General features: G+C 36.6%; 1 non-coding gene across 1 annotated transcript; it reads right to left on the bottom strand.

The window, feature by feature from the left end:
• Positions 1 to 25,474, bottom strand: LOC18443041 (protein RAE1). The gene is made up of 13 exons (XR_016048900.1): positions 25,274 to 25,474; positions 23,090 to 25,145; positions 22,883 to 22,983; positions 19,603 to 19,689; positions 19,422 to 19,500; positions 19,050 to 19,275; positions 15,868 to 16,009; positions 13,457 to 13,537; positions 12,228 to 12,356; positions 10,677 to 10,754; positions 7,611 to 7,682; positions 560 to 640; positions 1 to 332 (listed from the first exon to the last, which is right to left on the bottom strand). It is a non-coding gene; the product is annotated as a protein RAE1 (transcript).
• Between the last annotated feature and the right edge of the window lie 1,685 nt (positions 25,475 to 27,159).

The raw sequence follows: 27,159 nt of genomic DNA, 5'->3' as shown, positions 1-27,159 counted from the left end.
TCCAAAAAACTGATCTTGGTAGATTCGAGTCAAAAAAATAAAAAATTTACAGTACAAAGTCCTGAGAAAATCACCATACTAGAAAGAGAGACCATGATTCGAACCACCCAAAAACTGATCTTGGTAGATTTGAGTAAAAATAAATAAAAAAAATACAGTACAAGTCTTGAGAAAATCACTATACTAGAAAGAAAGGGACCCTGATTTGAACCACCTAGAAAACTGATCTTGGTAGATTAGAGTCAAAAAAATTAAAAATCTACACTACAAAGTCATGAGAGAAGTCACTTCCTTCCACTTGAGACTCGTGGCCTTCCTTTGACCTCTGATTCCTGCTCTCAAGCAAACAGATAAACCATTAAAACAGATGGAAAGAACTTTCACATATACATGCATGTGTGCACATATATTTACACACCCAAAAGTATATTGCATTTGAAACAGTAAATATCATTTAAAAACACTAATTAACATGTTTTTCCATAAAAACCGCAAGCTACAAGACATTAACATGCCCCACTATAAGAAAAAGAGAGAGAATTTCCACATATTAACTGACCTGTGGAATATGGAGGAAAATGTTGGTTTTAGCTGTTGCAGGGTTATGATTTTCTGCTCCCTTACTCCAGTCATAACACACCTGTACGGACCACATATGAGACAGTGTTACAATTAAGAAGCTCCATGTAAAGAATTGCATTTGGTACATGCATGCATGTTTTGGAACAATGGTGTCACAGCAACAATAGAGTAATAAAAAAAAGTCTACTATTATTTGAGCCGTTTTTTAATCACCCTCGACTCAAATAATCTTTACTGTGACCAAAGGGCATGGCTTCACATGATTAAACAATCATGAGATCCAAGAAAAGAGCTCTGCAACGAGTTCAAGCATGATTAAAAAGATTAAAATGATAGTCTGGGTAATAAATGACGGGCAACATTCATGTGATTTGATAAACACAAATTCAGAGTAGAAAGTCAGAGAGATCCAACTACAATCAAAAAGGTCAAAATTTATTTTAGGATTCAAATTCTGGTAGTAAACCAGAGATCAAATTCTGGTAGTAAACCAGAGATTTGTGCTGGAATCAGAGTCTCTTCAGTAAGAAAAGGCTGAATGGCAGCAACAACTGAGATTCTTTATTAAACTTGAAATCCCGGGCAAAGTTTTGATAAAATTGAGTCCAAAAATATCAAAATACATTCATCTATACACAAAATGCATCGAATGAGGATAACAAAAAACAATAATTGAACAAAAAGCTTAAAATTCATACTTAACTGAGGTTAAAACAGGAGTAATGATCCTATGAGACCCTCCCACACCCATGTGTGTAGGACCCGAGAGGATCACCATTAAATTTGGTACAGATCTCTAGAAAAGTTATCACATGGGTGTGAGACTTGACTTTTTTAGAGATCTGTGCCAAATTTAATGGTGATCCTTTCGGATCCCTATACACATGGGTGTGGGAGCGTCTCATGGATCATTACTCTTAAAACAAATAGCATTTAAATGAAATACAGTTATGCCCTCAAAGGTCTAAACCATATTTTGACACTTTATTACAGGTGTTTAATGATATCAAACTAGTTGTAACTGGTGTTTGGGGGAAAATGCCCACTCTCTTAACCACTTGTAACTATTCCAGCTCTTTTGAAGTTTGAAATTCAGAAAAAAGCTGAGACTTTCATGAAGCCATATTATTTTTCCTTTACTCTGTCCATTGTAAACTAGTGTAATCAAGGAATCAGCGGTTTTCTGATTTAATTCCTTGTTATCAGATATGATTGACAGAGCATTTACGGTGTTCTAGGATACATGTACCTAAATTATAAATAAAAAGCCTAAAAATGGTGTATTTGATTGCTTTCTAATTTTTGGTCCCTTTCTTCATAAATTTAAAGATAGAATGCAACTTTCAAGCAAACACCTATAACCCAATGGACTATGGACAAAGTTAATTGGGCCATCACTGTCAATCTATGTAATATGGACGTGTCCCCATGTCAACATACCACAAACACAACTATGTCGGTTACTTTAGAAACTTGCTACTTGTTAACCTTGCACATTAAAATCTCACACATGTAGTTTATGCGACCTAGAATCCCACCTCTTCCCTTATCTAAAAAGGTGCACAAACATATACAGTGTTTTTTAATGCAGGATGGAGACAACATGAGCTAGGCAGTACCAATATATTATGCAGCTCAATGTGATCCCAATGCAGACGCATCATGTCTGATGAGGTTAATAAATTAAAAAAAATCAAAATCTATAAAAAAACATAAGAATATAAAGAATAACATGAATATATGATTTATAAGATAGTAGGCATTTTAATCAACATTTTTTTAATATAACCATCACCTGATTTGGTGATAGCCCCATAGCCTGATAAGTAGTAACAAAGTTTGTTGTGTCTATTCGCTAATAGTCTAATGCACAATAAGTAAATCCATCACATTCATTAAGGGGCCATTTGGATACCTGGAAATATATTGTCTGTGAAATATATTACTGGGGTAATACATTACCTGTAAATGGATTGTTACTGTTTGGGTAGTAATTAGATGCACTTTGGGAAATACATTGTTATTGTTTGGCTATGTCTGGAAGAAATATAGGAAATGCATTACCAACATTTTACCAGCACGTGCCTATAAGCTATCATTTCTTTCTTTTTTGTCACAAAATTCCACTAAAATGCATAATTGTCATTTATTTCTTTTTTGTCACAAAATTCCACTAAATACGGAATTAAAATCATCATCACACCATTCCAAAAAGATTTCTAATAATAACATCATCACCATTCCAAAAGACTTTCTAATAATAACTTGTACCATTTTACAGTCATCATGACACCATTTCCTACTTATTTTAAGTGCGTATGGCACTTACATGAAATCACATGTTTTCCAACATGACATTGGTTTCAACATGATAAGTCATTGGAATAATATGATTGGAATAACATGATTTTATTACGATAAGCCTTATTTTTATTTATTTTTTATATAAGTCTTTCAAATGTTTCTCTATATAATTTCAAAAAAACAATATATTTATGATACTAAATTCAAAATATCTATGGTACGAGTTAAAAAATGGGAGGAAGTTTGATTAGTAAACTAGAAGGTTTTGTAATTGCAGTATAAAATTTTGAGGTATTGGAGGAGACTAAAAACATATGTTATTTCAATTGAAATTTTAGTAATCTCTTATGAGGATTATGTTGTGTGAAGTTTTTTATTACGATTGTGTTGTGTAATTTATCACTAATTACTTATTTTTATTTTTATTATTTTTATTTTTATATGACAGATGATGCCTTCAAATACGATTATGTTGTGTAAAATTTTTTATTATGATTGTGTTGTGTAATCGATCATCGTTTACTAATTTTTATTTTTATTAAATTTGTTTTTATAGGGCAGATGACGATTTCAGATGAGGGGACGAGCTTAAAAAGGGAGGTATCACCTATGCTAGTGAGTATAAAGAGAAAAATGGAGGGATCACCTATGCTAGTGAGTATAAAGAGGGGGCTTAAAAGATAAGATTTTTTTAATTAGTGATAGGCTAAGAAAAAACATATGCAAAATATTTCCCTAAATTAAGAATTCCCAAAATTAACCGTCACTCTTGTAATAGATTTTTCACCTATCACAGCTTATAATGTATTTCCTAATTTTTGGAGAAATCTCACATAATCTAATGTATTTCCTGATTTTTGATAAATCTCACCTAATCTTTTTCCATTTCTTTATGATTAAATGTACCCAAACAGTGGAAATACCATAAACAGTGGAAATAGCATATTACCTTGTAATCTATTGGTACCCAAACGGCCCCCAAATTACATATAACACAAAAGAATATTTATTACACCAAGTATAGTATATATTACACTTTTATCACCTCTAAGGGGGTCTACAGTTCTAAGGGGGTTTTGAGGTCTCATATTCATTCAATGACTCACACCCCTGCCCCTAAACACCAAAAAATAAAAAATAAAAAAGGCATATCTGGTCACATAATTTTCGGTGATGAGCCCACATCTGGAGGTTATGAACCACACATGCTTGCACATGTTGATATTCCACATACACCGGTGTATGTGGTGAATCTGAGGGAACATCGGCTTTGATGTAGCCGTATAATGCATATGTGGTCACTTTTGATCACGGTGGATGCCTCATGTCTGAAGGGCTAATTTTGGATTAGCATTTCTTAAACTCATATCCATATCAGATGTTGACACATATTATATTTGTCTTTGTATAAAAGTTGATTGATTGAAATGGAGATTGATAAAGTGGGGCTTAGCAGGACATGACATGACCCCCCAATAGTGGGTCCCACTCTCTTCTTCATCCACCATATCATTATCATCCACATTGCTCTCCATCCATATAATTAGAAGTGTGATGAGCCAACTAATTACGGTTTCTCTGTAGTCCACAGGATTTTATTATATTAAAATTTGCCTATGCTTGAAGTGGAAAAAAACCTTTGTATGGTATTGCTGTTACACTAAAAGCTTTAAATACAATTAGAAGAATGTTGACTTCCTTCATGTTATCTGCGTATATCCCTAATACAATATAAGCGAACTTCATCAAAAAAGAATGTTTGAGCAGTCGGTGCACATGCCATTCTAGGGATAGAATAGAGACCTTTCTCTGTTTGCATCTAAAGTGCTCAAAATTCTTGACAAGAATGTTGAGATATAGACCAACAAAAATTCCACAATGATAGTTACAAATGTTAAAGCTTTGGTTGCAGTTCAATACCACACCACGTAATTTTAGCACGTAAAGGATCAACTGAATTTGGTTGACAAGTACGCATTTCAGTCAACCAGAGATCCCAATAACATATCTATCAAGGATCACCTCACTTGATATGCATACTTCTCTCTCATAGATCCGAATAACATATCTACATAGACCTCTGCTTCAGTCTGTTCTTTAGATACGTATGTATATCATGGGAGGCAAAAGTAAGGTAGAAGCCAGGCATCCACTCAAATATAGACATTTATGTAATTCAAGGTTCACAGAAACTACATCTGAACATTTCCAAAAGCCAGATTAATACTGCGATGCCTTTTCCATGAACATCGACAGTGTAACTCAGATTGCTTACTAAACAGTTTTCCATGAGTGCTTATTTGGATTTCTTCTAATACAGTTGTTCAAAACAAATCAAAACACGGGGCTCAATGGTAGCTGTATTCAAGAGAGACCATCTGATGTACTTCTTAACATTTCTCATCATCTTTTTAGCAGATTCTTTTTAGATTTCCTTTCTAGATGTTTAGCCATAGCTAAAACAAAGTAATTAGGGACAATTTTGCAGCTCATCTGCTCCAACTTGGATCAATCACCTCCCTTGATATGCATTCTTATCTATCATAGATCCCAATAACATATCTACATAGACCTCTGGTCCAGAATGTTCTTTAGATAAGCATGCATATCATGGGAGGCGAAAGTAAGGTAGAAGCCAGGCATCCACTCGAATATAGACATTTATGTAATTCAGGCATTCACAAAAACTACATCCGAACATTTCCAAAAGGCAGATTAATTTTGCCATACCTCTTCCATGAACATCGACAGTGTCACTCAGATTGCTTGCTAAACAGTTTTCCATGAGTGATATTTGGATTTCTTCTAATACAGTTGTTCATGACAAATCAAAACACATGGGGTTTTAATGGTAGCTATATTCAAGAGAGACCATTTGATGTAAGGAGATCCTTTTTAGATTTCCTTTCTAGATGTTTAGCCATAGCTAAGACAGAAGTAATAGGGACTATTTTGCAGCTCATCTGCTCCAACTTGGATCAATTGACAAGTTAAATATTTCCTGGGACTAATAACAGACATGCTCGTCGCCTTTGCCTCTGGTAGATATATCATTATAGTTCCAAGTCAACAAATAATAAATAAATTCCAACTCAATACCTGCCTGAACTCCTTTCTACAGAAGGTCACTGGTTGCCATCCACACATTTCAGGATGCACCCTATGCTCAGATGCATTTTTCTCACATAATGTTTAGGCTAGATGGCCCTCCACGTTGCTTCCTCCTCCCTTTAGAGTGATTTACGTACGAACCCAAAATAATTACCTAAAATACGAAATGATCCACTTATAGGAGGAAATTGCACGGAAAGTCAATCGACCCATGTTTTTTTTATTGTTTTAAACAATTGCCCCTTGGTCCAAAGATGCCATCCTCAGGCCACATTTTAATTTTTTCTTTTTAGTTTTTTCATCAATAGGGCAATGCCTCAAGATTTAAGGACAATGCCTGGGAGGTCCGAGGTTAAAACCCTCGGACCACCTTCTGGACTGAGCATGCCTCAGTTCCTTGGCAGAACAAGGTCCCCATCCTAGGACCACTCTTTATTTTCTTATTTTTTGAGAAAAACAGCAGTCTGAGTTCCCCATCGTCGAACAACAATTTATTTCTTATTTTTTGAGAAAATATGAGGATGGGGACCTCGGACCGCTCTCTAGAACTAAGCAGAACTCTGTTCCAAGGCGGTTCGAGGTCTCCATCCTCAAACCGCGCTTTATTTCTTATTTTTTGAAAAAAACAACGGTCCAAGGATGGGGTCCTAGGAGCGCTCCACTGGGGTTTTGTTGTGTTCGCAGGATAATCTGAGGATTCTAACCTCAGACTGCCTGGTCACTGCCCTAAAGCTTTGGGCACTTCCCTACTAACAAAAAAACTAAAAAAAAAAAAAATTAATTTTAATCCGAGGATAGAATCCTGGGACTGAGGGGCAATTTTGGAAGAAAAAAAAAACACACGTTGACCGGCCGTCCTTGTAATTTCCGCCTATAATCGGATCATTTAGTATTTTAGGTAATTATTTCGGGTAATTTACTCTTCCTTTTGTAGTAGTGGATGTTTACCGTGCGATATGTCGTTCATGTACAAAAAAGTTAAATGTGCATATGAGCTTTTGCCTGTTTACAGTTGGTTTTTCTTTGAGGAAAGCGGGCTGTAGTTTTGGATCACAGAGGTCACAACATGGGCTTCTAGTCATCTTGGATTGTTATGATGGGCTAGCAGTTTGGCATCCCAGTGACATTTATAGACCAGCAGGGTCGCTATTCTGGGTAATTGGAAAATGTCTCTAAATATGTGTGTTCGTGTGTTTGTGCATGTGATCACAATTTCCAGTTGTTGACTTCTTGGTAATCTTGAAATTATCATCAGTTACCGAAGTAGCTTTGTCCAAAGGTCCAGATTCAGTTTCAGAGAGCATTTTGTTATGGTGGCAATTTGGGGTAGTCACTTTTGGGTAATGCAAAGTGCAGTTCAAAGGTTTGGATTAGCCATCACTTATTTGCAAGGGAAGCAGGTAACGATAGGGCTCTCCATTGACCCCTGTCAAGTGAAGAGAATGACGGAGGACTAACACAATAAACATTCACACCATATGTGCCATTAGCATAACCATCATATTCACAAATAAACTAGTAAAAGACAATGAGATCCCTACAAAGCTGCAATTACAAAAAAGGAAACCTGTGAAAATTCGTATGTAGTAAGAAAATGGAACTATCCAACTTACAGCATATGCAAATATTGAACCATCATTGTTGAATGTGCTGCAGGGAATCGGCTGATTGCATCTTGCCATAGCCTGGGAGAGAGAACAAGATTTACCTTAATGTAAAGCAATAAATTTTTCCAAAATTAGTTAAGAAGCAATAATTTTTTGGCAAAACAAACAAATATTTCACTAATAAGTAGCTCAAACTGGAAACAGATCTGATAAAATCTTAAACCCATTCCTTCATACAAATCCATAGAAACTGGCTCAACACGGCACTCCAGTTTCGGCAGCAAATTCAATAAGCAAATTCAAGTGGTACCAATCAATAACAATGTCAGAGAAAAGAAGTACAAAAAGAAAGAAAGACAAAGATACACTCATCACAAGTGGCTTTCTTGACAGATTCGGTTCTAAACAAACAATGATTATGCTCATACGATGGTTGAACCTCCAAAACTAGAATAGAAAACACTCATATAAAGCAGCAGTCAGGTTCATTTCACCGAGTATTAATGACCAGTACTGTAGTATTGGACCCAAGTCCAAGCTTAACCACCCAAAAAAGGTAATATCATAGCAACTTTCTGTATTAGTAACTCGATATCCTAAAACATGTTTTCTGTTCAACGTAATCTAAACATAGGTCAATCTACTAACTTTTAGCAAGCTGGCAAGCAGTTGCCAGAAACAAAAACCTAAACAGGTATTTGGCATATTATGCATTAAAATTTCTCATGCAAAATGTAAATCCATTCTGAGGATAGAAGAAAACAGAAATTGGCAACTTTTATCCCAGTTTTAGCAAATTATTATGGGTTTATCAGACAGATACTTCAACAAATAGCAACATTACATCAAATTTATGTTGTGGGAAAATATATACCACTTTGGAATCATTTGAAATATTACAACCTGCCAATTTCCCGAGGCACCAGCAAGCATAGAACAGTAAGCAGACCCATAAAATCATATGACCATGCCTTTCAAATGAAAAGAGTACCACTGAGATGGAAGCAGGCCCCATGTTAATTTCACATCACCTAAAGTAACATGATTCCAAGTGAATGCTTCTGCAGTGCAGGCATCTACGTAATCTAATTTGAGAGTTACATCAAGAGAGATTTTAAAATCAGGTATCCTTGGACTATACATAAAATGGCAACATTCTCTACATGCTATGGAAACATGTTAAGCCCTCCTTTTTGACAGCACTATGTGTATACATCTGCTAGGAGTAGATACAGATGAATGCAGACAATGCACTCCCATAAAACCACATATTTGATCACAAAATTGATCGGAGTTTTGCATTATTCCAGGGAACACAATTTGCATTTCATGTGTGACATTTGACTATAGTATAATAAGAAAATTTCTTTTTAAATAAACCCCTGACAAATTTTATGCACAAATATGGATATATATGGTTTTTCAAGAATATGTTAAAGGGCATGTATCCCATTTATTAGGAGATTTTATATACAATTATGTATATCACCAATAAGGAGCAATTTTAGGATTTTCTACAATCTTCTCAAGCCTAAAAGACAGAAAAAGAGATCAACTTTGAATGGGAACACAGATCCAATGCTTAAGTGCATCATGCAAATGCAGCCATGGTTGCCAAAACCTGGAAGAAGGCCAGAAAAAGGACCAAGGATGGGTGTTGGAAACATGGAAGAAAGGTATGATTCATGAAATAGAAAACAATTAGAAGAATAAAACGACCTATGGAAGAAGGCAGGGAGCCCTGGTGTCACAAAAAATCACATGCAACATCAAGGGAAACACTCAGGAAACTTGAAAGAAGTAAATAATGGGGAGATGCTGAACAAGTGAGAACATAGGAATGGACAGGAAACGATTTTCTACGCACTAAGCTCATAAAAATTGCTAGTTAAATATTGTCTCAAATTAAAAACTTCACTAAGATTGCTGACAGAACAGGTTTCTTACCCTCTAACAAGTATCCTTGGATTCTGGGCTTATAGCTCCTTTAAGTTATGACATGCCTAGTGCTCCTAACTAAACCAGAGTGCCAAAGGAACTTTTGCTTTGCCCCTGCCTTTTCACTGGCCCCATGTCATTATACCTTAAAAGTTTTCCATGCTATTTCAATTCGGCGGGTCTCACTCATTTCCCGACTCAGCTGATAACGTTTTGCTTTAGCCACTATGTCAGGACACACTATACACAAAATTCAATATATAGAAACATCCATCCAAGAAATATATTTGGAATTTTCAAGGTCCTTTTTGGTCTTCCAGTGCTCATTCTCGGACAGCATCTATTGGTGTGGCACAAGGGATTCAATCTTAGATCCAGTATTGTGTTTTTTCAGAATCACCTAGTAGGGCTTGAAAATGCAGTTTGATATTTGCTAGGAAATGCTTTCAAATATATTTCAAGAAACACACAAATTTCACAACATACTTATGATTCTGGATCTTTATCATGTGTTAATTAGAGTATTTTTGTCAATTTTATTATCCACCATGTTGAGATGTTTCCAGGAAAGCGCTTCATCCAATTTCCCATTGATAACAAAAGTGAAAAAAAGCCAACAAATAAATTGCTGCTAAAAGAAGACTCAATCATCATACAAAAGAAGCTTATCACACTAGAAATTCATTGCATTAAGAACCAGTGTTATCAGGATCAGACCAGTCATCAAACTAGTGAGGAGTTTGTCCAATCAAAACCGATTCAAACACTAAGACCGAATTTTCAAAAATAAAGAAAAATAGGAATGGTGGTTTAAAAACTTGAAATATATTACAAAAAAAAAAATCCCCAACTTTGTTTAACCAAATTCAAAAGGTCAAACCAGCCAGTCCGACAGGTCAAAACCCTGTAAAACATTGGTTTTGCTTGGTTTCTGACCACACAATTATTTGCTTTAAACCGGATCGGCCAAGGCACCAATTGGCTGTCCAATCAGTTAGACCAAGCCGTCCAGTCCAGTCTTGAATCTTGATTATGTTAACAACACGGCATGACATCACACACACACAAATGAATCGAAAATCAGAAGAAACAAACAAACAACTCCATTAAATTAACAAACAGTAACCCCCCAACCTTGAGTCTTTGTTTGCTATCCTTGTCCCAAAAGTTGAAAGCACCATCAGATCCAGCTGTGGCAAAAGTTTGATGTATCTGCAAATAGAAGAAATTCATTAAATACAGCAATATTCGACAACATATAAATATATGACCTACGATTCTTCATAATTCAAGCAATGTTGTTCATAATGTTATATGGAGAAAATGAGAAATCGAAGATCAATGCGATATCATGTTTATGACAAAAAGGAAAGGGTAACATAACATGCCCTTAGGAAGCAACACGTGTTAACCCAATCCATTCTGCCACCCTGGCTCTTAGGGAGTAGATCCTAATAACCACGAAGACCCTATGACCCATACTTTTAGGATATCAATAACAGAACCTACTCCACAGAAAAGCTGACAAGTCCACTTGGCAACTCCAGCCATTATGAAGGACAGAAGGTGAGACCATCATTTCAAAATTCTCATCACATACAATGCACACAAAGCCCAAACAAACCTCTGTTACCACATTCATTCAAAACCCTCCAAGGAACCCAAGTGCCTGATGGCAATTATGCCAAAGCAACCTAACTGACAATAGAAACATCTCTACCACTAGACCCCAACATCCCCTTCAAAAGCTTCTCTCCAGATCAACCAAAAGATAAATATCCAAAGGAAGTAAATGTTACAAGTAAATTCCATTTCAGAAAAAGCTCTCACTGACACACACTTGGAATATATCTGTTGGGATTGTTCTCTCGTGACATGTACAATAGTTCCCTTAGATGTTCATTCACATGCTCGAAAAATGAAAATACAATATTAAGAATAGCTCCATAATGTAGGTTTCACTAGCTCGGTAGCTCCCTTGTGCACCTCACTACTAACCATAGGCTTCTGGATCATGAACAGCCCTTCATTTAAAAGTAGTTCTACAAGCTAAAAAAAATCAATATTAAACTTACTTCAAATGAACTACAGAAGCTAAAAAACCGATATTTAACTTCTTCAAATGGGAAAACTGCAGGTCAATTTAAGGACCAGTGGGCCTTCAACCTATTTTAGTACAAGCTCCCAACTTGATAGCCCTTTTTGCATAGGATCTCCTAACATGTGGGCAGCCTAATTTGATTTACTTGTGTAGATAAAACAAAATAAGCAACAGTCAAACATCCTCTCCAAAAACACAAAAATAAAAAAATATATGCTAAAATAAAGGCATTATTTTTTTAATGTAGGGTTATAGATTATTCGAAATGCAAAACCTCATCCATGCACAAGGTAGCCAATAGAGGTCCCAAAACAACTGAAGCCCTGTATCTCAAATCTACAAAATGAGGTGAAGATTCAAAGGAAAGTTACGATGGGTAGTTGGCAACTTGGTATTTGCCTCTACAACTAGAGAATAGGACATTATGAAACAGAAAGCAGAAAAATAAATAAATAAATAAATGTGAACAAGCACCAATGCTGAAGCAGGGAAAGGAAGGGAGCAGCAATATGCATTAGTAAAGACAGTCTAAGAGGAAAATGTAGGGATAACTAAGAAATTACAACTCCAAGAAGAAAACATACAGGATGGAAGTTTAAAGAGTTGACTGAATAGATCTCATTGCCTTCCCTGTGGCATTTGAAAGTGAAGTTTTAACTCTGCTGTGAATCTTCCAGATGGTGCACGCCGACTCGGCCCTCTATTGAACCCACCTAAAGAGGAAAATAAGCAGTTAAGCATAACAAATATCGGAAAGAGGTAATTCAAAAACATATCATAAACAAAATTTGTTTACGTGCAGAATATTAGGAGCTATGCTAAGTTAGGTATGTGGAGATCTAGAAAAAATTTTGTGGAAGTAGGCGTCTCAGGAAAAGTGAATTGGCCTTTCTTTCCTTTCGTATCTATGCTTCTTTCCTTTTGTACAAGAGGCAGATTATAAAAATGATTCACTTTTTTTTTTTTTTTTTTGGGAGGGGGGGTGTGGGTGGGGGCAATCACTTATTCGTTTAACACAGATGCATTACAGAATTATTACAAAAGTGTTAATCAATACTCAATAGTAAAGGAAGTGGTTCCCCTTCTTCTGGTACTACAATTTCCCCTTGCCCACAAGAAGGATGATACATGAAGAAGTAAGGATCTTCATGTGCATTAGCAATCACATCCTTTCTAAGCATGCCCTTGTTACCCAAAACATTGAATAGGATATTGGTCCTAAGGTAACCACAACTTCCAGTGGACTCTCAATGGAAAACTACAACTTTGTTCTAAAAAACAGCCCCGTCATAAATGAGATTTGGATATAAATGAAGATCTTCCATATATGTGTGCATGTCAAATGGCAGAAATTCCCCACCAACACGATGCCTCCAAAAAGTGTATCAAAAGGCACCCCACCTGTTGTCTAAGCGGCTGCCACAATGAAGGGTGGAGCTCATCAGCTGCCTACATTGATGCAGCCAAAGAAGCCAGCCTGCATGAGGCAGCCGCCTAGGTGCTGCCTTGGTCGCCTCAATCCAAGTTCACCAGATGGCAAAAAATGCCTTTAGGTAAAGGTTAAAATTGTTTATTCATCCCATTTAAGGGAAGGGAAAAAGGCTAGGTGGCCTATTCCATTCCCCAAGTTCCATTTTTTGGGCATAAACACATAATTGAAATCAGATTTCAAATTTCCTATGTAATATTGTACTTTAGTAATTGCGTTTATGAACACGATGTTATCATCAACCAGTAGCTTCCATCAAGGCCCAACTTTCATACTAAGCTGATTGAGAAGCCAAATAGAACTCAAATAATGAAAGAATCTCACCAAAAAACCTTGCTTGTCAGGGAATGCCGCAAGACATCTACTTGGGTACTTTAGTGGTGAAGTGATCCTCTTAAACTCTGTCTATTTAGACATTTAAGCAAACACCCAGATTATTGCATATAGGAAAAAGAAAAAAATTAAACAAACCAAATTAATAAGAAGAAACACAAAAAATATGAAACAGATGTGGCGTATTCTGATAGGAAGTCACAAAATGAATGTCCAATAAGCCAAATTTTTAACTAACATAGGTAAATGTGGGAGAAGCCAAACCAGCCAATGAATTATCAAAAGAAAAACATAACTGGATCTCAATCAACATATAACTAACAATGATGAAAATAACTTTGATAAGAAATAACTCAATATAAGTTTGGGAATGCTTTTTCCATGACCAAAACTCAAAAGCATCTAAGAGCATGAAGATTCAAATAATCTAAAATAATCCACTAAAACGTCAAAGAAGAATCAGCTGTTAAAGGATTTCATACACTGGACTTCCTTGTATGATAAGCAAATACAGAACTTGTTTCATAAGCATAAAAAAGAAAAAATTCAGAATTTTGTTTCATAGAGTTGAAATATGCTAGGAGCAATAGAAAATCATTTCATAGGTAGTTTAGATAAGTAGAGGGTTCGTGTCTCCACATATACCTTAAGCCCAATCCTCTAACAGACCCATATAACAGAAAGCAAAGGTTCACAAGGAAATGGCGAGCAATTGCGTAGTATTCCTATTGGCCATTTACACTATTGTACCCTAGGATTCACAGAGAAATATAGCCTTCCCTTCTCAAATCAGGTGCTCCACCAACCCGTTTTTTGGCTAGACAGATTGAAATTGCTTTCATTTAGATTCAAACTCAAAACCTCCCACTTGACAAAAAAGACACTACACAGAACCCAAGCTTTAGAGCTCATTAAATATACATTTGCCAGTTCTTTCTCTAATCAGTATGAACTACAAGTGGGGTGCCTTTAAAATATTTATTGCCCACTTTTCATAACGATTATAACTTAATGGTCAGTGAGCTGCGTGACCTAGCCTCTATCATAAATGGACCAAAAGTTGGCATCAAATGAGAGGTGTCACTACACCCAGCAGCATCCAACAGAAAATAAAGAGATCAAAGAAGCACCATATCTTCCTCAAGCTCATTAAAAACCATTGTAGCATTGTTGGCCTAAAACTCTGCCTCCTCAATTGCCAAACACAAGAGGCAAAAATTCTGATCAAGACGTGGTCGTGCTGAAGATTGTCTCCAAAGAAGATTTTATCAAGCAGAAATCAGCCACCCAAAGTGGCGCCCCATCGGGGCCTCTAACACATAAAACGCATTTAAGAGAACCATTCTATACTAGTCCACCTCCAGTGCCTCTTACCAACACCAACTTTTAGTTATAGACCCCTAAACAAAAGAAAAACCCACCTACCTCCAGTACTTCTTTGTCCCGCACATCAACCTAAAACAAGAATATTACACCATTCTGAAGCAATCCCTGGGACATGCTCCCAACATGAACCAAACTAAGAAGATACCATCTCTAAGCACTTCTTTCCAAACTCTATATCTCTTAAATGCTTCTCCAAGCTCCAAAGACCATGGAAATAAATGAGATTTTAAATCTGAAGAGAGAACTGTCCATTACATTACAGGGATCAAAAAATTCTGCTTAAGGGATGAACATTTTTGAAGCACACTGTAATGTAACACCATATGGCATCATAGCGGAAACACACTAAGGACACAACTTATAGCACAATGGGGAAGGTCAACTAAAGCTCCTGCTGCCTTCTCTGACTACGGACCGATACATAAAAGAAAGCTATGCAGTAACATCCACTTCATGAATTGTCCTTTGTTCAACTATGCACATGCAAATGAAGATAAACAACATAAGAAAGAGAACTGACTCCAAAGCATGAGCTGGGTACATAAGTGATCCACAAAGTGGCTGAAGCAATCAACAATTTCCATGACTGATTAAAATTCAGGCCAGCCCTAAGAGTGTAGATCCTAATTTTCTTGTTTTCTTAGTATTTTAGCTTTTCAATGCAACAACTTTGTGTATTTCCTAATTTGCCCTTAACAAAGTAACTATTTCCCAATTTGCAGGATATCATTATCTGATCCCTGTAAGGTCACAACTCCGAGGTAGTGAGAGAAGGATCAACACCTATACTAGGTGTTCCAATGCTAAAAATTGCATCTATATAATTTAGAGAGAAAATTTGTGGAGGCAATGGATAAGAAATGTCTTTATAATTTTATAATTTTGCTCAAATTCAAATTCAGGGGAAAAAAAGGAGTAATTAATACACATGGAATGCAATTACTAACTTAGGGATCATCATTAGCATCAGTTGCATACTAATCATCACAAACATTGGTAAGGTCAGAGATGACTACATGAGGATTTTGCAAATTGTAAACGATCAGATTACGATCAGCAGTTCCCACGACCATCAGAGGATGTCGCACACTCATGGAATAACAGCGCTCAGGCAGCTGTTGAGTGTGCACAGGGTTTGGCTGCCTAGTATCCCAATACCTGAAATAAATAAATAGAAGTTAATATTTCACCACAATCAGAGAAAACAAGGTACTGATGTCTACAACAAGGATATAGCGAACCCAGTAAAGAAAAGGCCCACCGAATTAACATATTAAACAGTTGCAGATAATGAGATCAAGAAAAAGATTGCCATTCTTCTACCAAATCATGTAAGAAAAGGAAGGAAAGAATTTATTTTGAAGGGTTTCATGAATACAACAAGTTACAAAATAGAAGTAACCAATTAACAAACTTTAAGTTAAGCCATTTAGCCTGGTATTAATAGAAATGCAATGACAACCACTATTCATCACAGGCATGTAGCCATTGGCTGCAAGCTCATGAGTTTAAAAAAGCTCCATGATGCTAATGTGTGCAACTATTGAAATGAGTCCAAGATTGTTCACTTTTCAGCATACAAAAGGCACATAAAATAATGATGCATAAGTTTTAGAAGTTTGCAATCTATGAGCATGAGAATTCCAAACTGTGCTGCTCGTACAGTATAGGATGAACTCAAACAAGGATTTTCGTTATAACGAAATCACATTTAAAGACTGTCCAAGATAAAGCAATTAAGGCGACTGCAGGATAAGTCTTCTCAAATGCAAAGATGACATACTCGTCTGAAATATTAGGCAGGTAACTCGTGAACTAGAGAAAGTCATGTGAACACAAGGGATTTCAGAATTCAAATGTTCAAAAACTTGGATGCGCCCACCTAGACAGGTTAGGCGCCCAAGGAGTTCTTAGGGCAGGGGTTTAGGGCCCCTAAGGAGTTCTTAGGGCAATATTAGGGCCCCAAAACCCCTAAAAAAAAAACTTAATTTATCACAGAGACACAAACATCATCAAATATTCCAACTACAAACAGGTAAAAATATAAAAAATGAAAAAAATAAAAGAATATCAAATCATAACACATTACACAATAAAATAATCAAACCCTAATTCAAATATTGGAATGCACCAAGCTTTTAAAAAAAAATTGATATGGGCCCAAACCAGAAATATTCACAAAATATTTCAAGTTTTCAACTGCAAATATATGAATATATCACAAAAGAGAAAAAAATAAAAGAATATCAAAGCATAAGATATTATACAAAAAAAACATGCCAAACCCTAATTCAACTATTATAATGCAGTAACCTTTTCAAAATGAAACCGAGATCGGCCCAAACCGATGATCTTTGTCGTGAAAAGTTCTCTAATACAACCAATCCAGTCTCCAAAAAATATAAGGAAGTATATCTTTTGATTTCGCAAGAAATCAAAGACGTTGAAATTTTTTCAATCTTGGGAAAAATCTCAAAATCTAAGTATTTAGAGAGTTTCTCTCTCGAAAATACACAAAACGGGTTTTGGGGGACTAGAATGCTCCCCAAAATCCTTTTTTCCCCTTTTGGGTTGAGAATCCCCAAAATACCAAGGCCGAGACGCTGCCTACATCGAGGTCTCGCCTCTCTCCATCGAGGCACTGCCTGCGTCCCCAAGCCCTTTTCTGCCTGCCTACATCGCGGTGCCGCTTCGGCACCCGCCTTAAGACAGCGCCTTGGCCGCCTAGATGTTTGGCCGCATTCCAGCTGCCTAGGTCGCCGAGCAAAACATGGAAGTTGGACTCACGCAGTCAATGAGTAGTAGTCTCAGATTTCAAGAGAATCAACTTTCTAAGTCATGAACTTGTTGACCGAATTTTCTTCATGTACTTCAATATAAATTCACAAAGCCAGCAAAAAATGAATTCTCTGCAAGACATCAGATTCTTGGGCACAATTCATTGAAAACAATAAACAAAGCATAACATAACCAAAGCCATACGATCAATGAGTACGATCGTTCAAAATGATTGTGATTTTATTTGACCTATATTTTGACTTAAAATATCCAAAATATCCCCACACTCTAGAGCAAATCACTTTTGGTATCAACAGTATTCATCATTTTCCAAGGACAAATTTCAAATTAACCCATTGAGCTGGAATGTTTTAATGTAAGTCCAATGAATATGCATCATTCCCAATCAAAGCAAACCCACTGAAAGAGGGAATCTGTTATTGCACTGACAAGTGACAAAAACCAGCCGCCTGATAGCAATTTTCTCAAGTAAATGGAAATTATAATTCCAAAAACTTCAGAATGCGTTAAAAAAATTCACCAACACCAATTGAAAAGTATGTTGGCAAACCCCCCTCATATAAAGAGACACAAACATGTAGAAACATTTTGACAGAGATAGCACAATGTACAAGTTCAAACACACGGCAGTAGTTGATAGACACGCTTGTTTGTGTGGGTATATGCATAAAAACAAGTCGATGCAGATTCGTATGCATGAAGATTTATGATAGAAAGAGAAGTTCTTTACATCATAATTCACGAGTCAAAAGTATCACAGAGTTGTCACTGATTTTTTTTGTATTTATTTCCTCGGTGACTTCATGAATCCACAAAATTATGGAGCCATGCAAATCAACTAGTTTGCCTTCAATAGTATCTAAATATATGGGCTAGGCGAAGGCCGATTGGTAGTGTTTTTTTACTTTCTTTTAATATTCAAGAAAAATTTCACTGGCCAGACTACTTTTATTTGGTCATTTAAAATACAATAATTCAGAAATATTATTTATAAGAATCTCAAAAAACATAAATCAAATGCCAGTCTATTTAAACTAACATAGCTCCCAATCTACATGATTATATTAAAGTCTTACTCAAAATAGAGAACAAGTTAAAATAAACAAAATTTACAGCATCAAACAACAGAGTGTTCCTGGTTTCTGAAATAAACAAAATACATCGAAAGGGTTGATGATTTAAGTCAATTACCACTAAAAAGACTGAAAACATCTTGTGCACGGCCATCTAAAGTGAACTGCCAAATATAGCAATCAGAGCCCGACCAACTAAAAAGATAACATAAACCAAGCAATTCCTCTTAAGTCCTAGTGAAAGTCAAAGGTGCACAATCATCCCATCCAGGCAGTCATAGAATAGATAATTTTTTGGCAATGAAAACACAAATTTGTAGACATACTTCACAGTCTTGTCCAAGCTCCCAGTTACAAGTAAACTCATCTCAGGAATCCATTCCACTTGCTTAATTGGCGCGTCGTGCATGGCCACTGTTGTTGGTTGCCCACCAGACTTCAAAGGCCACATTTTAACTTGCTTGTCACAACCAGCTGAAAATACTGTTGTTCCAACGTCTTTCCAGGTTGAGCACAAAATGTAACAAGAATAATCTTCATCCATCGTAAACACTAGCCACCAAAATCTCGAAACAAAATACAATTTTCTCCATAATATTGAAAATCACACCAAACAAACCAGCTGATAAATTCTATTCAAGTGAACATGAAGTTCCAAAACAAAAAATCCATGATCAGTATAATTTGGAAAATAATACCCAAACACACCGGCTGATCATGAGTTATTGAAGCCTTCGGTACACTGCCTCCGGTTTGGAGTATCTCCCAGCACCTAACCTATTGTTGACAAAGAGAGACTGCAAGATGAAATTGTGAGTAAAGGTTAAAGGGAAATCCCATTAAGAGAGGAGTCCAAAAATTAACAGGATAACCACAAACCTGATTATCCCAAGAAGTGGCCACAAGATAATTGCCTTTTGGACTGAAACTGAGGCTAGAAACCCCATCAGTGGGGGCCTGCACCACCTATTTGAGATGGGTAAATGAACGTATATGGTTATCAATCTTTTCTATTCAAAAATCAAAGAATAGACCTTCTGTTTATCCTCCTTGAGTGGGGAATGGGGTTGGGGTATTGGTGGCTAGGAAGGATGATGCCTCAACAAAACGTCCAACCCTCCATCCCCACCGTTTAACATGTAAAAAAAAAGCAACTTGAAATTTTAATCAATGTGTCAAAGAATGAGGACAAGTGAAACACAATCAATAAACAATCGAAAAGAGAATTGTTTATTAATTTACATCCATCAATCTTGCTGAAGAAGCTATCAAGAATCTATGTATAAATTGTAAACAAGAAAATTTAAAAAAATAAATCAAATTTCTCATAGCACAAGGGAAAATGAAAGAACAGTAATGTAACAGACAAGATCAGGAAATAAAAAATATAAAGGTGTTCTCTTACTTAATATAGCACAGTTAACAGCTTCAAAAATATATATATAAAGGTGAAAATGTCATACTTATTGTGAGAAACAAACGTTGCCTTGCTTGGAAAATGGTGGTGAAACTTCACTTCCCCAACCCCTTCCTGTGGAAATAAGTTATTCAGGCCAAGTATGGCCTTGGGGATGATGGTGGCTTCCAAAATCTCCATCGCACAGATCCTCGGGTGCATGGAAATGCATTACCTCTAGCGAACGTGCCTTCCTTAACAATATAAGATTTAGGCTAGGGAACGCCCAGAACATCAAGTTTTGGCTCAACATTAGGCTAGGAAATCAACCCCTCAAGACAGGTTTTCCCTTCTTTAGTCCTTTTGGCCACAAACCAGTCGTCTATGATAGCAAACTACGTAGAGTTTAGAGGGTCATATCTGGTTTGGACCCCCATTTTCAGGAGAAACCTCACCGACCAGGAATCCCTATCTCTGAATTCCCTTCTCTTGACGCTTGTCCCTATTTTCAGCTCCCTCCAACGACAAGATTCTATCATCTGGAGCCCCAACCCCTATGGCACCTTTTCGGTGTCCTCCTACTACTCCTTATTACTTTCAACTCTCACTGCAGCACCCCTCCTCAACAAATCTTGGTCTTCTCCTGTGACCCATAAAATTCAAGCCTTTGTTTGGGTCCTCCTTCAAGGTAGAACCCTAACTCTCGACCAACTTCAGTGTAGAGGCCTCTCCTTGCCGAACCGTTGCATCATGTGTCTTCAAGATGAGGAATCCATGTCTCACGTTTTTTTTCCCTGTAAGGTTGCCCTAGGTCGCTGGTTCTCTCTCCTCAGGCTTTTCGGCCTCCAGTGGGTTACTCCTTCACTTCAAAACCTCTTCAGCACATTCCTCTCCCCTCCTTTTGCAAACAAGGAAAAAAACTTTGGCAATTGTCTGTTGTTGCCTCCTCGGAGTATTTGGCTTGAGCGGAACTCTAAGACATTCTGAGGCATTTCTGGAAGTCATTGTTCTATCTTCTAATCAATTACAGCATTAATTTCCCTTTAGGCCAAGGTCCTCCCTGTCTTTGCCACCCAACCAATTTCCCAATACCTAACCAATTGGCATGCTCTTTTGAAACTATCGTCCCCACCTAACAAAACCTCAGCCCAGTGGACTCCCCCACTGGGATTCCTTAAACTGAATACGGACGGCTCTTCCTTTTGGAACACTACGCCTGCAGGCATTGGAGGCACCTTGGCATGCTCCAACAGAATCTTCCTCTCCTTCTCAGAGCACATACGTGTTGTTGATTCAACCACGGCCAAGGCCTTAGCTATCCTTGAAGTCTCAAAGGAGTATCGCATGCAGGCCTGAACTATCAAGCACTCATCATTGATAAAGAATCCATTAACTCCATTTTATGGGCGTCCCACCAAAGTCAACCACCTTGGCACCTATATTGCATTTTTGCGCACATTGATTTCCTATGCAGCTTCATCCATGGGACCACGTTCAAGCACATCCCAAGAGAAGCCAATGCTGAAGCAGATAAGATGGCCAAGCAAGGAGACCTTGTCACAGGTGCATCCCTTAAATCTTTAAATCCCATTCTTTTACTCCTCCTCACATCTCCCCCCCTCCCCCCCCACACACACACACACACCAAAAAAAAAGGAAGAAAAAAAAAAAGTGTTTGGGGGGATATCATAAGGAGAAAAAAAAAAGATATTGATGTATCACGAACTAAAGAAAATTTGTGCAGAGCTCATACACTGCTGTCATATACACATTCCCATCGAGCTTTGCTCATCTTCACCTCTCTAACTTTATCCCCCCCTATCCTTCTCCTCTCCGACCCCTACTTCTTCCCCATGGTCCCCTTCCCTCAACCCTCTTTCCTTCTCATATACATCCTCTCTCCCCGTATCTACTTTACTTGAGCTTGTCTCTTTTCTCCCTCTAGTACTCAGCCCTTTTCAAGCTCCCATATCCTCCTCTTCCCCCCTTCGTCTTATCCCACCCCCCACCTCCCAACATCCTTCGTCTAGCTCTCTCATCTTTTGCAGGTTTTCTTCGAACGGACTGCCACAATACATCACCCTCACATAGTTCACACCGATCACCAGTACGTCAAACCAAGCAACCACTATCTCAGGCAGCCTAACAACCGAAACCACCATGAATTTGCAGTGTTTTATTTTTATGCACTCACCCTGGATTTTTCCTTTCTCTGCTTCTCATCCCCTAAACTGTTTCTCTCTCTCCGTCTAGTTTCTCACCCCCATACTTGTGTACTCAGAGCACCCAGCCTGTGGGATGCCTTCTATTGAAATTATACTCTCAATATATATACAAAAGTCAACATTTCTTCACAAAAAAACAAACGTTAAAATGTTACCGATGAAAAAAAAAAGTCATTAATAGACTCTTTGAAATTTTGGCAACGGTTTGAAATAGTATAGGACAATAGACACAACAACAGATGAACTAAAACGACAAGAATACACAACAGATAACAATATTATCATATCACTGTCCATTCATTTCCTTTATTTTGATTTTAAATAGACAAAACCTAAATAAATACATCCATTGCTTCCTAGTTTTCTCAATTTACAGCCAATTTAATAATTGTAAAAAATGAATCGAGAGTTTATTTACCTGCATCTAATTTTCATATCGTATCGAGGAAAAGAGAACACCTTAATGGATAAGAACAAGTATAAAAATCTCGCTTTCGAACAATGAACCAAAAGAAATAACATGAAACTTAAAAAATACCTCCACTGATTTATTTGGGTTACTTGGATTTGAGCTCGAACCAGTGTTTATCCCCAGAGCACTCATGTCTGGCCTAAAGAACCATAAAAACCTTCAAAAACCTGCGAAAAAAATATAATAAAAGCACAAATTCATCCATAAGTCTCTGCCAAATTGTCAAAATAGCTTAAAAGCATAGAACAAAACCTTAATAGATATAATAAATACCTGAAATAAAAACGATTTTATCAGAGGGAACGCGTAGGTTTTTTCTTTCTTTACAACAGGCGTTTGAATCTCTCGAAACTCCTTTTTTGCCCGCGTCTCTGTGTATGGTGGTTTTGTTTGTAAAAATGACATTAATGCCTTGCTCTCAGTAATATTTGAGATTTGAACCCGTTTTTCTGCGGACTAGTTTGGAAATAGTGCCTTTAGTAAGGATAATTATCTGTTTTAGGCGGTGGAAATATGTCACGCTCCGGTTGTGTATAGCATGAAATTCGGTATTATATTATGCACACACTGCGTATGGTAGTAATTTTTGGACTTTACAAATAAGCATGCTTAGTGCTCACGCCTAATGGTTGGTGCTCTCTTTTAGAGCTCAAAGAAGAGACAGAGAGAAAGATGAAAAAAGTCCCGAGTAAGTAGCATACCTCGATATCAATAACAAAGAGAGAATAAGAGCTCTTTGCTTCAAAAACTCAAAAACAAACACAAAGATCAATAACATAAAGACGATAATAGCTATTTGCTTCAAAAGCTCAACAACAAACACAGAGAGAATAAGAATCAATAGCTGATCTCAAGATCAATAACAATGGTCATAACTTAAGAACAACTGAGTAAACCCTAGCGAGACCTCGTGTAAAGAGATGGGTCTGCTTGAGATAGAGGCATGGAACGAAGAGAGAGGTGGCTCAACGGCTGAACACGAATACTAAAAGAGAGAGGTGGTGCTACGATGAGATGGGAAGATGGGAATGAAGAAAAGAGAAAAAGAAGAACTAGGGTTCGGGGGCAAAGTTCTAAAACGAAGTTTCAATTTTAAGTTGAGACTTTTTGATCGAAACTTTTTTTACACCCAAGAAAGGAACATGAACGGTACCGTAAAGTTCCCTTTATACTTTTATTTTTTTATCATCAAACCCGCCGTAAATCTATTAACTTGGGCATCGATAGAGTTAAAATGTTACCCATGTAGGATGGACATATTATTTATTGGTCACTATCATTATTGCTGTAGACAAAAAAAAAAAAATTTCTATCAATCTAACCAAGTGTTTGTTACCACTCGAGTGTTCCCTTCTATTTCCAATGCCCAAGTTATCATCTTGAGTCTACCCTCTACCCATGGTCAAGTAAAGGGCACCAGGCACCAGGCACCAACCAAACTATAAATAGTTCCATACACCAATATACCAAACGTCCTTAGAAAACCCTTGTCCTAACTTTATCCTTGTAAATCAAACAATGAAAACTCATCCCTCTCCTTCCTAATCTTCCTATTCAACTTGTGTTCCCACCAACGTTCGAAAAATCGAGCCAACTGGTTCAACCGACCCCATCGAGCAGGTCAACTTGTATTCCCACCAACGTTCGAAAAATCGAGCCAACTGGTTCAACCGACCTAATCGAGCAGGTCCCATAGATCTAGAAAGTATTGAAAAAATAAAAAATACTATAAAAAATAAAAAATATATTTAAACTATAGTTAAATAAAACACCTCCAAATGAATTTGAAAAGTATTGAAAAAGATAGATTCCAAAAAATCCATTTGTGTCTAAAGGTATTTTTGAAATTTTTAACAAAAATGAAAAAAAATGTAAAAATAAATCTTTATCACGAAAACACTTTCAAACTTTGCCAAAATGATAAAAACATTAAAAAACACATTACAAATAAATCTCTATTTTTGGGGATTTTTTATTTGTTTTAATTTTGTTTCAAAGTACCTGGACCACCAAAACCGGCCAAAATCGGATCGGCCAGTTCCAATTTGACCAGCCGGTTCCGAGTTGAACCAGGTGAACTTGCAAACACTGCCATTGTAGGGGCCAGTTTTGATATCCAAAACCAAACCAGTGATTGTTCACAGTGTGGGCAGCTGCAAGCCCGTGGGTGGGTGGCCTTGGGTTCCCTGGGCTTCAGGCTCGCCAGTCACAGCAAATTAACGTGCTGACCGGAGCCCAGATGACGGCCGCACTAATTACAATTATGAAGCTAGCGGCCGTGGATCTTGCCAGACTGGTGACTGGAATAGCCTCCTCCAGTGAAAGTCCCCTGCGAACATCGCAGAACACACATTAAAGGAAATGGAGTCCTTTGACATCTCTTTCATGGAAGGTTTCAAGCCTCCGTATGGTCTTTACCCGGACCACGAGTAATGGAGACTTGTGCAGATCACTTACTTGTAATGAAATGCGCACAGATAAATGGTCAGTGATAGTGAGAGATCAGAGTTATCCAGCGCCATGGATCCTTCTCACTACAATGACGTAGTCTCAAAATTTAAAACTTTTCAACAAAAATCACAAAGCCAAGCCACACAAAAATGACCTAATTTTCTAGGGCAAACTCCCCTCGTGTTCATTTATGTTGAAGAGAAGACAAACTCTTCGTACTCAAATTCTTCTATACTCATTTTAATTTTCTTTATGAATTCCTATTAAACTTCCAAAAAACAAAAAGGAGCGATTTATGTACGAATCTTATAACCTTTTCCTAAAATATAAAATGTTTCATCTATAGGTGGAAATTAAAAAAGTCAATCAACCTACATTTTTTATGATTTTTCAAAATTGCTTCTCAGTTTGAAGACATCTTCAGACTGTTTTTTTTTTTTTCAGTTTTTTCATTACTAAAGCATTGTCCTAAAGCTTGGGGCATTGCTCTACTGACGAATAAACTAAAAAAATTAAAATTAGGACAGAGGATTCCATCCTTAAATCGAAAGGCAATTTTTTTAAAAAAAATGGGTTGACCAACCTTTTTTGTAAATTATGCCTATAAATATAGCATTTCATATTTTAAAAACAGTTTTGGACCCGTACATAAATCACTCAAAAAAAAAAAAAAAAAACTCTTATACCATATTTGAAATGCAGAGGATAAGAGTGATTGTGATATTTTTGTACGAAAAAATAAAAATAATGATCTTTGTGTATATTTTTCCTGCAAAAATAATACTTTACAAAATTAAAAATTGAGAACAAGCACTAGAATTATTAGTGTTTAGGGAAAATAGAGAAACTCCTATTTACTTGAGGTACATTGATAAAATTATGATGTTACCCTTGTAAGTTGGACATATTCTCATTGTTGGTCTTCACTTTTTGTTGCTGAAAATATAAGATTTTGAGAATGGGGTTGGGGTCGTACTGATAACACGATTTTGAGAATGGGGTTGGGGTTTGGGGTCGTACTGATAGCACAATTTGTACTCCAATTAAGGTCTAGACTTCAATTCTCACTTAACACCTTCAAAAAAACCATTAACGATTCAAAAACCGAGTAGGGGCTCGTCATCCCAATTGAATTACCCAAAAAAAAAAAAATTAATAGGAGAATCTATTAAAAATATATAAAAAAAAATGAGTAGGGTTGTCCGATAGTGTTTTAATTTTCATTTTTTTTTATAAATCAGAATGATCTGAAATGTACAACGTGTGTTTATAAAAAATAGAATAATCTAATAAAAATATAAAAAAATAATTTGTAAATATAAATTAACCAAAATACCCCTAAAAATTTAAGGGGGGATTTGGTCAATTTATATTTTTTTAAATATTTTTATTAGGTGCGCCTCACTAAGACGTACACACACTCCAAATTTCAAGTAATTTGGATTTATAGAAAACAAATAAAAATTGAAACACTAACGGACAATTATGACCGTGCGATGAAGTTTGAATGGTGATGAGGGCAAGCGTAATCACGGTTCATTTTCGCCTATAGGTGTTGGGAAGAGTTTTCCATATATATATATATATATATATATATATATATATATGATTATTATAACACCACTATTCGACTGTTAACTTTCACTGATGGCATGAGTTTCGCTGAAAGTAACCTCGTTAGGATACCCCAAAACGACAATTTTCCTTAGGGCGATATTTGTTTTTAAGGTATTCTTTCAAATTTTGAAAAAGTTCCGCATTTGTTTTACACTTTCCATGAAAAGTTCATAAATTAATCTTTCAACAAAAGTTCTCATTCCTTTGTTAAAAAGTGAAAGATTAAGTTCTTAGAAAATAGGAACTTAATCTTTGAGAACTGTTTTTGTTGATCA

This window comes from Amborella trichopoda, chromosome 2, assembly GCF_054954075.1.
Source record: "Amborella trichopoda isolate Santa Cruz 75 chromosome 2, AtrichopodaSantaCruz75HAP2 v2.0, whole genome shotgun sequence".
NCBI classification, from domain to species: domain Eukaryota; kingdom Viridiplantae; phylum Streptophyta; class Magnoliopsida; order Amborellales; family Amborellaceae; genus Amborella; species Amborella trichopoda.
This window is presented reverse-complemented; position numbering and strand designations above follow the sequence as displayed.